Source organism: Manis pentadactyla, chromosome 13 (genome assembly GCF_030020395.1).
Source record: "Manis pentadactyla isolate mManPen7 chromosome 13, mManPen7.hap1, whole genome shotgun sequence".
In the NCBI taxonomy this organism is placed as follows: domain Eukaryota; kingdom Metazoa; phylum Chordata; class Mammalia; order Pholidota; family Manidae; genus Manis; species Manis pentadactyla.
Genome location: NC_080031.1, coordinates 105044510 through 105057534, shown reverse-complemented (window position 1 = coordinate 105057534; position 13025 = coordinate 105044510).

The window sequence follows — 13025 nt, the reverse complement described above, 5'->3', positions numbered from 1 at the left end:
ACTTACCATACATCACCACTCTGTTTAAGTCTACCATTGGGAGCGTATTTCTTTTTAACAACATGAACAAATTATTTCCAGTTGCATTTTTACAAATTGCTCTCAATTGTGACATTTATCTTCCATTCCAATCAAGTGTAATTTACCAGAAAGAGTGCAATATGTTTCTGTATTTAAAATGTGTGAGGCTTTTGTAATAAGCCCTGTTGCTCTCCCCCTTCAAGTTTCCCTTCTAGGTAGGGATGGGGACGGGCACAGTTCAAACAATTCATCACGTTATAATGGCTCCCCTGAACTCCATCTACCAAAAGAATAAGATGACCAATTGCTAAGAAGTTTCATTGGTTCAGTTTGTGGTGAATCAATCAAAATAGCTTAACAGTTTGAGGCCCACTTTGATTTCAGGTATCTTAATGAAAAACGTGTGTTGATGCAGGATGAGCCAATCATTGATTTAATGATTGAGACACGAGAGGGCAGTGACAAGCTGTCTTCCTCCGGTTGATGGGCCCCTGGGTCTCCAGTCCAGCAGCTGACAGACACTGGCACCCGCGGACTCACCAGTGGGAAGCCATGAGGACGTTTCTGCGAAAAAATCAATATTAGAGAGTGAGTTTTTTTCTTTAAATCTAAATTTATTCCATTTAAACCTAAATTTATTCCTCTTATATCCTTCCAGTTCTTTGGTTTGAAATTTTTTTTTCTCTGATAAAGGAATGGTGATATTCAATGTTGGTCTTGAAAAGGAATTTAATTGGAAAGATTAAAAATTGGCAGCCTCGTATTTCTTGAATTTTTATTGGTCTGGCAACCGACCCTGTTCTTGGCAATGATGATAATGTGAGGCAGTAGCATTTCCAAAACACCATCCTGTGCAGAGCAGTGTGCTAACGTAACGCTGTGTGAACCGCGGTCCCAACACTCACTGCGGCATGGGTGCTCTTACTGTCTCCACTTCACAGATGAGGAAACTGAAGCCTGTGGAGCTTAAGCAACTACCTAGGATCACGCAGTCATAAGGGGGAAGGAGCCAGTTATTTCTGGCCTAAGGTCTTGCTCTTCAGAACGTCCTCATACTTGTCATTCAGAATGTGAACTGGCTACATCAGAGAGAATGATGCTGGCATCTTTTTGAGCCCACTTGGCAAAAGAAACCTAAGAATGATAGGAGGGTGGACAGTAAAATGGAAATGTGGCATGGGGTGGACTTATCAGTCTCATTCTGGAAGGTTTTCAGATGTGGCGATGCATAGACTGACAGAAAAAAAAACTGGGGACTTTTTTAAATATCATGGGTAACAAAATGTGTGGCAAATATTCTGGATAATTTGAATAGCAGACAGCCACTGCTGTGTGCTTGCTACTCTGTCACTCTGCCACAGTGTTTATGTTCTGGATAAGAGAGAACAGGGCCATCTGTGCTCATGTTTCTCCCACTTCTCAGAAAAGTTACTCTTGGGTGAATTTCATCCACCCTGGGGTATTTCTAGATCTCTTATTTTCCTTCCCACTCTTGGCCAAATATCCCAGAAGAGCAAGAACCTAAAGTATCACAGAAGGTACTTTTTTCTGCTATTGATAAGAGTAAGAAAGATTCACTGTAAGTAGGGCTGAAATAAGCAGAACGTCACCCAAGGAGAGGTTTGCAGTAGTCCCATGGCTTCCCCTCCTGGTGTCACACTTGTCTGGGGCCCTCTCCACGAGTGACTTGCTTCCCGACATCTGGTTCGGCGAGGACGATGGCATGTCCCTTCTGTGATCGTGTTGCATGGGCTGTGATACTTCTCTTGCTAGAACTCTCTTACCCCTTCTGGCTTGTGAGAAGCTGTATTGTGATTTGCCCGTGGAGAGGACCATGTGGTGAGGAAGTGGGGGTGACCTCTGGTCCACAGCAGGGAGAAACTGAGGGCCCCATTCCTATGGTTGGCACAGGACTGTATTCTTCCGTTGAGAACATGAGCTTGGAGGAGAATCCTTACCTTCTGTGAGATTTCAGCCCTGGCCAACAGCTTGATTGCAGCTTTGCTGAGGACCCAGCTGTGCCTATTTTCCTGGACGTAGGATAGTAAGTGTGTGCTGTTTTAAGCTGCTAAGTTGTTGTTGTTGTTGGTATACAGCAGTAGATAACTAATACACCAAGTTTGTGGCTGGGGAGGCTTAGCTGATGCTGGTGATACCCCTGAGAAGGAGAATCCAAAGAAAGGACTGGAGTCTGAGGATGTGGAAAACAAGGTGAGTTCAGTCTGGGATGCAGAGTTTGAGGTGGCTATGGGTGTCCAGATGGAAGATGTGCAGAAGGCAGAACTGTATATGGCTCTGGGTCTTGTCAAAGGGGACTCGGTGGAAATGGAGACTTGAGTATCGTTCGTTCTCACAGGTTGGGGTCCCAGAAGCAGACTCTCAGGTGGAATCCATATGCAGGAGGTTTCTAGGAGTGCTCTGAGATCGACCCCTGTGCAGAAGAGGAGGCCACAGGATGGGGCTGTGGGAGGACACGGGTGTGATGCGGACTTGACGTAGGCCCCTACTGACCCCCTGGGGAGTCTGCAGCTGGCAGGGCGCAGCGATGGGACTGGGTGATCGGGTTCAGACTGCACACCTTCCCAGGAGCTCCAGGGAAATTCCCGGGGAGGGCTGGGAGCGTAGGTTTGCCAGTTGCCAACATTCCCAGCAGCTGGGGAAATGAGTCCTTCAGTACTGCAGGGTATCTGGGCATCCACGACAGTGCCCACTTCACGGGAAGCTGGAGCTTGGGGTGTGGCTGTGGGTCCCCTCGGGAAGCTGGAAGACTGAAAGTGATGGGGGGCAAGGATAAGGATGGAGGCCTGGGGACCTCCAGCGACATCCCGAAGCGAAGAATGGGAGGATACTGTTGAGACGTTCGACGGGGCAAGCCTTAGGTTCTGTGCACGGTGAGCGGCGCTGAAGTTATGGAGGTCAAATGAGAAGGCCTCACATGCCAGGTGCATATCTTGGGGCATAAGACACGTTTATTGCATGCTAGATCTCATGTTCAACTTTTAAAGGATATATAAAGTCAGGACCACTGTGGTTCTACACAATGTATGTAATACTAGTTTTTAGATGAAATGAAGACTTTATATCTTCTCACCACTCAACAAAGTTTACAGACACATAGCAAGTGCTAGGCACTATGCTTGTGGGGGACACAGGTGACCCCCGCAGGCTGGCGGGAGTTACAGGCAGGAAACAGACGTATGCTGTGCTCCAGTGCAAGTACCAGGCTTGAGGTGGCACAGAGAAGGTGCCCTCAGCCTTCCAGGGCTCATTCCATGCTGCTCATCTGTTGAGCAGGTGAGTTGACCAGGCATGGTATGGCTTCTGAATCAGGGGCACCTGGGCCTCATTTCCCCTGTCATAGACAAATACGCAGCCTCGGATGGATGACTTAACCTCCGTCCACCTCACCTCCTGCATTTGAAAGATGGAGAAATAACCGTTATGCTGCAGAGGCGCCCCAAGGGCTGTTTGGATTCATTAATTCAACAAGTATTTCCTGAGTCTCCACAACATGCCGACTTTGTATTAACTGTTTCCTGAGAGTTGCATCATTACAGGTTTCGAAACATGAAATGTACTGTGCAGCCAAAATGTGTGCATTCACTACTGCAGGGAGACATTCAGGATAGCGTCCACCAGCATTTATGAGCCAACCAGAGGAGTCAGGCAATCCTTAGGAAATAAACAGGAGCAAGAATTGAGCTGACATTTTTTAAGAGTTAGGAATTTGATAGGTCAGCATTCTCTTAGAGGCTGGGAGCATTACCCTATTAACGTCAGGGATAGGGTTTCACACAGCGCATCTTGTTGGCCCTGGAGATTTCAGAGACCTCCAGCCCTGGAGGGCTTCCCCTCAGGGCCCCTCAGTAAACTTTCTATCACAGTCTTTCTTTTATCAGTTATGTACACTTTGACCATTGGAACACGTACATGGCAGACCAAGCTAAAAAGATAAATTTTGAACTGCTAAAAAGACAGGCAACTTAGATGAGACATTTTAATGCAATGGTACGGGTAAAAGACATTAATCTCCAGGCCACAGCAGGACTTTGAAGCAATGCACGTTTGTCATCAGTGGGTCCTTTCAAGGAAAATGGTCACATAAGCAAACATGTTATTTGAGAGTGAGAGGAAGTAATCAGTGAGCGCTTGCTGGATTGGCCACTGAGAGACTTCTGCTCTTTCCTTCACCCTCCTTTGGGGGGCTTCCTCACGTGCTGGGGGGGTTCTACATCCTTTGTTCCTCCCGACGGTGACGCTCGGCATATATGCACTGAATGTGACGATGTACCAGCAGCTACGAGAAGTACTTCATGCGTCTCCATATTCTACTTGTAAGGCCAGGATTAGTCTCAGCATATTGTTGAGGAAACACGCAGAGAGGTTCTGAAACTCACCCAATGCCTCATTGTTCGTAAGTAGTAGAGCTAAGATTTAGCCCACAGAGTCTGGGCCAGCATTCTTGTCCTTAACCATTGCCCTAAACAGCCTCCCAGATGATTAGACAACTGTCTCCTCACTCATGTCCTAAAGCACCAGCAACGAGTGCTTGTGCTAGTGTGTGCCCCTCTGCACACCCTTCATTGCACCGTAGCGATCACACTCTTATCTTCCCCGGATGGTCTGATGCCCGCTTACAGCCCCAGACTTTGCACACCACTCTCTCTTAGTCCTGCTCACTTCACCGACTCCCTCCAACATACTTTGACCTCTTCTGCCTGCCCCCCAGAAAATGTGCTGTTTCCTTATTCCACTAGACTTTTGTCATGTTTTTTTTCTCATTTTGACTCAGTGTAATTGATAGGCTAGAATATATATGCAAATGCCTTTTATTGTCTTTACTAGTGTTATTTATTCCTTACAACAGGCTGATTACAATGATGCACGCTTCCTTGCCAAGGTGCCCACTTTTTAACCTCTAAGTCTGTGCCTATCTGAAGCATCCTTATAATCCCTTTGAATGCTTGTCGTGGAAGCTGTTGATGAGCAAATGAGAGAACTTTTCCCAGCTGCTGTGGGGTCCATAAATTCAAGTGAGCTCATTATTTTCTTTTCTGATGCATAATGTTGCCCTAGAAAATTATCGTTTAATCAGCAGTAATGACTCTCATATTTCTGCTGCACTGCTTGTTAATCTCCCTACCTAGTACAAAGAGAAAGTCTTTAGCAATGCAAATAAAATTTCAGCTTGGAAGCAGAGCTCTGGAGAAGGATGGGGTCTTATCCCAACATTCTATTGTCATACGTGTAGCCTTTGATATTCATAGACGCACAACATTAATTGTATTCCACCTAATGGACTAAGATTTTCCATGGCAGGTGGTCAAACACAGGAAGTGATTAATATCAATTTAATAATCTTATAAAATATCAAGTATTTTTTATAAGATAATCCCTTGGTCTATTTCAGATGCTGTACATTCTTCAAAGCCAGCATGTGGCTTCACATCCTGCAAACCCTCACCTATCCATCCTCATCATGCACCGTATCCATCTTGCTCACTAAGCTCTAGTCACTCAAGTCTTCTAACGCCTTGGACATCAAGCCCCTGCCAACCTCAGTGCCTTTGTACGTGCTGTTGCTTCAGTCTTTGACTGCTTTTCCCACATTCTTTCTCCTGGTAGCTTTACTTTTTCGGGCTCATTTCACTGCCACCTTCTGGAGGAAACTTTCCCTGAATTCCCCAGGACACAGTACGTCCCATAGCGGGTCCCAAAATACATGTGGTATTTTTCTCCAGAACGCTGGTCACAGTGACATTAAATATTTATGTTCATAATCAATAACTCATTAGCTCTGTCCCTAATATTTATAAGGGCAAAAAACAGGCTATTCCTTTCAGACTATGAGAATCGCACACGTTTCCAGAAGATTCTGCAAACATCTCTGTCTCTTCCCCTTCAAGTTGCTTATTAATTGTGCCCAGTTCTCCTCTTGATGCTCTTCACTCATCTTTCTCTCCTTGAGGTGCCTCTTCCTCTCGACCTCTGGCTCAGACCGTTCGGTCGTGTGGTTGCATCAGATTGTCCTCAGTGCTGGGGTGGGTGGCATACAGTGGGGGGCGTTGGAGGACTGGGAGGATTCAGACCAGAAGAGGGGAACGTGGAAAAGCGTTTGCCTCTAGTCTGGCCAGGAAGGAATGTCTGAAAGACAAAGAAATCTCTTTCTTAGTAACATCAGCCACTTCTTACAGTGTAACTCCAGGAAAAATAACTCAGGAGTGTCCTCACTAATGTTTCTTCAGTCCTTTCCCTATCAGAATGATTTTTCTAAATACAATTATGGGCCCAAACTTTAAAATGCATCTGTGACTCCACTTGGCCTTTTAGAATAATGTAGGCTGATGTCCATGCATGGCGGCATGGGAAAAAAGTTCTCCTGTGACGTGATGGGCTGGCTGATTCTGGTTGACCTCTCTGGCATCAGTTACTGCCCTTCACTGGCCCCACGATGTTTGTGCCCAGGCAGCACCGGCATCCTCAGACCTTTCCAGAAGGTGCTGGCTCTCCAACCCTTGTCTCTCCTCTCTCCTCTCCACCTGGCCAACTCTTACTTATACTTCAGAACCCTGTTTGATGCTTTCTGTGTGTGAGGTCTTCACAGATCCTTATCCCATAAAAAGTAAAAGAAAACAATTACAGAAATTTAAATACATGTATATATATATATATATATATATATATATATATATATATATATATAATTATAAAACTTTAACATGTATCTAGAAAAAAAATCTACCTACCTTCTAAAAAATCCTGTAGTACTTGTAGTGTTTCAGTTACAAGTTCAAACACATGATATATACAACATAGAAATATTAAATACACAAATGTATATAAAATGTAATCCTCTCGACAAACCTTGTAAAATACCCAAATGCTTGCATCCCTTGAACTGTTGTAAGTGTTGTACATTTACCAAAAGCCAGGATGGGGCTTCACACCCTGCAAACCTTTACCTCTCCATCCCATTGACAGATGGGAAACTAAGGCCCCAAACTTAGATAAACATATCCAAGGTCCCACCATTTCATAACAGTCGAATGGGGAAACCAAAGTAATTTAAACCAAAGTAACTGTCTGCAGAGCCCATGCTATTTACCATCCCCAAGTCACCTCTGCAATGCTGTATGTTGCACAAACAACTATTAACTGTGCCTGCATCATGCCACGTTAAGGTCATTTGTTTTTTGTTTGTGTGTGTGCCTAATAAGACTGAGGGCCCAAGACCAAAGACTAGGACCGCTTACTTTTTGTAGCGTCGTCCTTCCCATGCAGCGGTATTTACTGGATTCATGTTTGGTGCAGGTTGCACAAATCTCGGAGGGTGGCTTCCCTGACTGATCAAGTCCCTTGACTTCTGTCTCATCTCCTAGTTAAGGATTGAAATGTTAATCTTCTTAGTATAACCAGATTTAATTATTGCTTTTATGTTTCTGGGCCCATAGTTGCAGATTGTATGTTCTCAATAAGTCAAAGTAATAAATGAACGTGGTACAGTTACAAAGTAGGTCATTTGATACTTCTAAAAATAGAAATGCCTCCGTCTTGTCCTCCCAGATTCCAGGATCTTCACACCAAATGGGTGCTGAATCCACAGGGGAAAGAGAAGCTTAATAGGATTGGGAAAATAATGCACAGGGGATTACTGGATATGGAATAAGCCCTTCCTCTTGCGTATTAAGAGGCTCTCAAGTTAATTAAGAGGTTACTTCAAATATTCTTATTGTTGGCAAAATTTGATGGCTTAGTGAGGTGTTTAAGAGGTAGTGCCCGTAAGTCTTGGGCATGGATTCAATGTTCGGGAATGGGAGAGGTGGCCAGGTTTTTACTTTGACTAATTGGAAGGAGGTGCCCATAATGGAGAAAGGGCATATAGAAAGAAAAGCAAATCATATTCATTCTCCCAAACCAGAAGAGAAGGCAACACAGTGGAAGAAAAAAGTAATGGTTTTGCTATTAAAACACAACTCTTCATTTGGAATGACAGAAATTCAAACTGGGACTAATTTAAGCATAAAATAGAATTGTGTTGCGTTCAGTAACCAGATCTTAATAGGGGTAGGTGTAGATTTGGTCATAGGGACAGATGAAAGTGGGAACTTATACATAATCATGATTTTAGATAAATTTTGCATGTGGTGACATGCAAGGATGTTAACTGTATAGTTCTATGTAACACACATGCCTATCAAGAAATAGAACATTACCATCATCACAGAAAGGTCTTTAGTATCCTTTTCTCTTTGCCAGTATGTACGCTTAAAAAAACATTTTAGAAGAAAATAACCACTTTGATCATAATAGATAAAAACTACAATTATGATTTCTAGAACCATGCTTTTGTTTTGCTTAGTCTAGAATGTCATATAAATCAGATTATATGCTATATATTCTTTTATGTCTGGCTTCTTTCACTCAGCATTTTTTGAGATTCATCCACATAGTTGTGCTTATTTAAAATGTGTCCTTTTTATTCTTTTGATTGCATTCTATAAGCATGGTATAATTTATTTATCCATTCTCCTATTGATGGAGACTTGGATGTTTCCAGGATTTACCATCATAATTAAAGCTGTTATGAATATTCTTGTAAACTGTTGTCAACCCTGGATAATATTTAGGAATTCAATTGGTATTTACAATATAGATATATGTTTACTTTTAAAATAAACTGCTGAAGAGTTTTTCAAAGCGGTCATATCATTTTACCAACTCCTACCAGTAGTTGTGGCTGCTTGCGAACATTTGGTGATACCAGTCTTTTCATTTTGGTCATTCTAGTCTGTGTTTTGTTGTTGCTCATTGTGGTTTTAGTTTGCATTTTAAATGATAAGCATATTTTTATGTGCTTATTGACTTTTACATCTTCTTTCATTAAAAATCTGCTCAAATGTTGTATATGTGTATTTTTAAGTATATATTATATTTAACTATATGTTCTATATATATATTAATATTTTCTCCCATTCTATAGCTTGACTCTTAATAATGATGCCTTTCAGTGAACAAAGTTTTAAAATATTTATTTATTTTTATTTATTTATTTACTTTTTATGAGAGGGCATCTCTCATATTAATTGATCAAATGGTTGTTAACAACAATAAAATTCTGTATAGGGGAGTCAATGCTCAATGCACAATCATTAATCCACCCCAAGCCTAATTCTCGTCAGTCTCCAATCTTCTGAAGCATAACGAACAAGTTCTTACATGGTGAACAGTACAAGGGCAGTCATCACAGAAACTTTTGGTTTTGATCAAGCATTATGAACTATAGACAATCAGGTCAAATATGAATCTTCGTTTGATTTTTATACTTGATTTATATGTGGATCCCACATTTCTCCCTTTATTATTATTATTATTATTATTATTATTATTATTATTTTTAATAAAATGCTGAAGTGGTAGGTAGATGTAAGATAAAGGTAGAAAACTTAGTTTAGTGTTGTAAGAGAGCAAATGTAGATGATCAGGTGTGTGCCTGTAGACTATGTGTTAATCCAAGCTAGACAAGGGCAATAAAATATCCACGTATGCAGAAGATTTCTCTCAGAACGGGGGGGGTGAGGTTCTAAGCCTCACCTCTGTTGATCCCCAATTTCTCACCTGATGACCCCCCTGCGACTGTGCCTGTCTTAGGTTGTTCCTCCCTTGAGGAATCTTACCCGTCTCTGGCTAACCAGTCATCTTCCGGGGCCATACAGGGAAATGTAAAGTTGGTAAGTGAGAGAGAAGCCTGATTGTTTGAAATGGTTAGCTTTTTATTTCTTTGCATATTTATGCCCTGTGGCTTCTATGCCCAGCATTTGTCTTGAGGTATCTTTACCACTTGGAAGAATTATGATACTCGGTAAATTTGATATAAGGCACGAATTCTATTTAAGGGTTGTAATTAGGAAGGAAGAATTAGGAAGGAAAAAGCTATAGAGGTAGCAGATGGAAGAAAACATGGGGAGATTGATTATTTCTTTGACATATCTTCTTGTAGAGTAACTTCAGCATGTATAGGTTTAAACTACCAATTAAATTGTGCACACACATTAACATAATAGGAATACAGTTACATAACCAAAGCAGATCTATAATTACCAGCCATCTGCAGTGAAGCCAAGAAAACCAGTTAGGCACCTTAGGCATTTGTGAAAATTTGTCTATGATATGATGGATATTGTCCAACGGTACTTGAACAGTCTGAGAGAAATCAGACAAATTAAAACAGCCCATTCCTGAGAACTGTTCACATCCCATATGTTCTTTTAACAGTAGATAGTATATAGTTGTAAGATTTTGGAGCGCTACAACTTGCACTTCTCCTAATTCTTGGTTGAGTTCCAACAGTATAGATCCAGTCCAATTTTTGTTTTACTGCATGCACAGGCCAGCTTAGATATCTCCTTCCTCATTCCCATGGCAAGTCCAGGAACTGGTGGGATGAGTGCATCTACAGCTGTAGCAGTGCGTGGATCTTTGTTGGGGTTTTTTGATGATCATCTTCTGGCATGAGTCTTCCAGAGAGTGCTGATGTTGGAAGTTCTCTTTCATATCGTGTCTTAGTTCATTTTCGGGGTAGCCCAATTAGGCTTTGATCCTCTGTATAAACACAAACAGACCCTTTACCCACACTTTGATATGCCCTTTATACCATTGTGCAGAACTCATTGGAGGTCACCACACAGGAACTGCATTTTTTTTTTAAGAGAAAGGAATATTATCAGAAAAGTGTACCTCCATGGACGATCATCTGACCCCCTTTAAGTGATCAAAGTTAAGGATATTTAAAGCATGCAATAATCATTGATTTATAGTTATTTTTATCCTATAATGGGGTAATCCCCCTTTTCGTTCTTTTTTTGGTGATCTTTAATCTACACTTACATGAAGAATATTATGTTTACTAGGCTCTCCCCTATACCAGGTCCCTGCTATAAACCCCTTTACAGTCACTGTCCATCAGCATAGCAAAATGTTATAGAATCATTAATTGTATTCTCTGTGTTGTACAGCCCTCCCCTTTCTCCCACCCCTATGCATGCTGATGTTAATACACGCCTTCTTCTCCCCCACCCTTATCACTCCATACCCACCCATCCTCCCCAGTCCCTTTCCTTTTGGTACCTGTTAGTCCATTCTTGGGTTCTGTGATTCCGCTGCTGTTTTGTTCCTTCAGTTTTTCCTTTGTTCTTATACTCCACAGATGAGTGAAGTCATTTGGTATTTCTCTTTCTCTGCTTGGCTTGTTTCACTGAGTATAAAACCCTCCAGCTCCATCCATGTTGCTGCAAATGGTAGGATTTGCCCTCTTCTTATGGCTGAGTAGTATTCCATTGTGTATATGTACCACATCTTCTTTATCCATTCATCTATCGATGGACATTTAGGTTGTTTCCAATTCTTGGCTATTGTAAAAAGTGCTGCGATAAACATAGGGGTGCACTGGTCTTTCTCAAACTTGATTGCTGCATCTTTAGGGTAAATTCCTAGGAGTGGAATTCCTGGGTCAAATGGTAAGTCTGTTTTGAGCATTTTGATGTACCTCCATACTGCTTTCCACAATGGTTGAACTAACTTACATTCCCACCAGCAGTGTAGGAGGGCTCCCCTTTCTCCACAGCCTCGCCAACATTTGTTCTTGTTTGTCTTTTGGATGGCAGCCATCCTTACTGGTGTGAGGTGATACCTCATTGTAGTTTTAATTTGCATTTCTCTGATAATTAGTGATGCGGAGCATCTTCTCATGTGTCTGTTGGCCATTTGTATTTCTTTTTTGGAGAACTGTCTGTTCAGTTCCTCTGCCCATTTTTTAATTGGGTTATTTGTTTTTTGTTTGTTGAGGCATGTGAGCTCTTTATATATTCTGGACGTCAAGCCTTTATCAGATGTGTCATTTTCAAATATATTCTCCCATACTGTAGGGTTCCCTTTTGTTCTATTGATGGTGTCTTTTGCTGTACAGAAGCTTCTCAGCTTAATATAGTCCCACTTGTTCATTTTTGCTGTTGTTTTCCTTGCCCAGGGAGATATGTTCAAGAAGAGGTCACGCATGTTTATGTCTAAGAGGTTTTTGCCTATGTTTTCTTCCAAGAGTTTAATGGTTTCATGACTTACATTCAGGTCTTTGATCCATTTTGAGTTTACTTTTGTATATGGGGTTAGACAATGGTCCAGTTTCATTCTCCTACATGTAGCTGTCCAGTTTTGCCAGCACCATCTGTTGAAGAGACTGTCATTTCGCCATTGTATGTCCATGGCTCCTTTATCAAATATTAATTAACCATATATGTCTGGGTTAATGTCTGGATTCTCTAGTCTTTTCCATTGGTCTGTGGCTCTGTTCTTGTGCCAGTACCAAATTTTCTTGATTACTATGGCATTATAATAGAGCTTGAAGTTGGGAGTGAGATCACCCCTACTTTATTCTTCTTTCTCAGGATTGCTTTGGCTATTGGGGGTCTTTGGTGTTTCCATATCAATTTTTGAATTATTTGTTCCAGTTCATTGAAGAATGTTGCTGGTAGTTTCATAGGGATTGCATCAAATCTGTATATTGCTTTGGGCAGGATGGCCATTTTGACGATATTAATTCCTCCTAGCCACGAGCATGGAATGAGTTTCCATCTGTTAGTGTCCCCTTTAATTTCTCTTAAGAGTGACTTATAGTTTTCAGAGTACAAGTCTTTCACTTCTTTGGTTAGGTTTATTCCTAGGTATTTTATTTTTTTTGATGCAATTGTGAATGGAGTTGTTTTCCTGATTCTCTTTCTGTTGGTTCATTGTTAGTGTATAGGAAAGCCACAGATTTCTGTGTGTTGATTTTGTATCCTGCAACTTTGCTGTATTCCGATATCAGTTCTAGTAGTTCTGGGGTGGAGTCTTTAGGGTTTTTTATGTACAGTATCATGTCATCTGCAAATAGTGACAGCTTAACTTCTTCTTTACCAATCTGGATTCCTTGTATTTCTCTGTTTTGTCTGATTGCCATGGCTAGGACCTCCAGT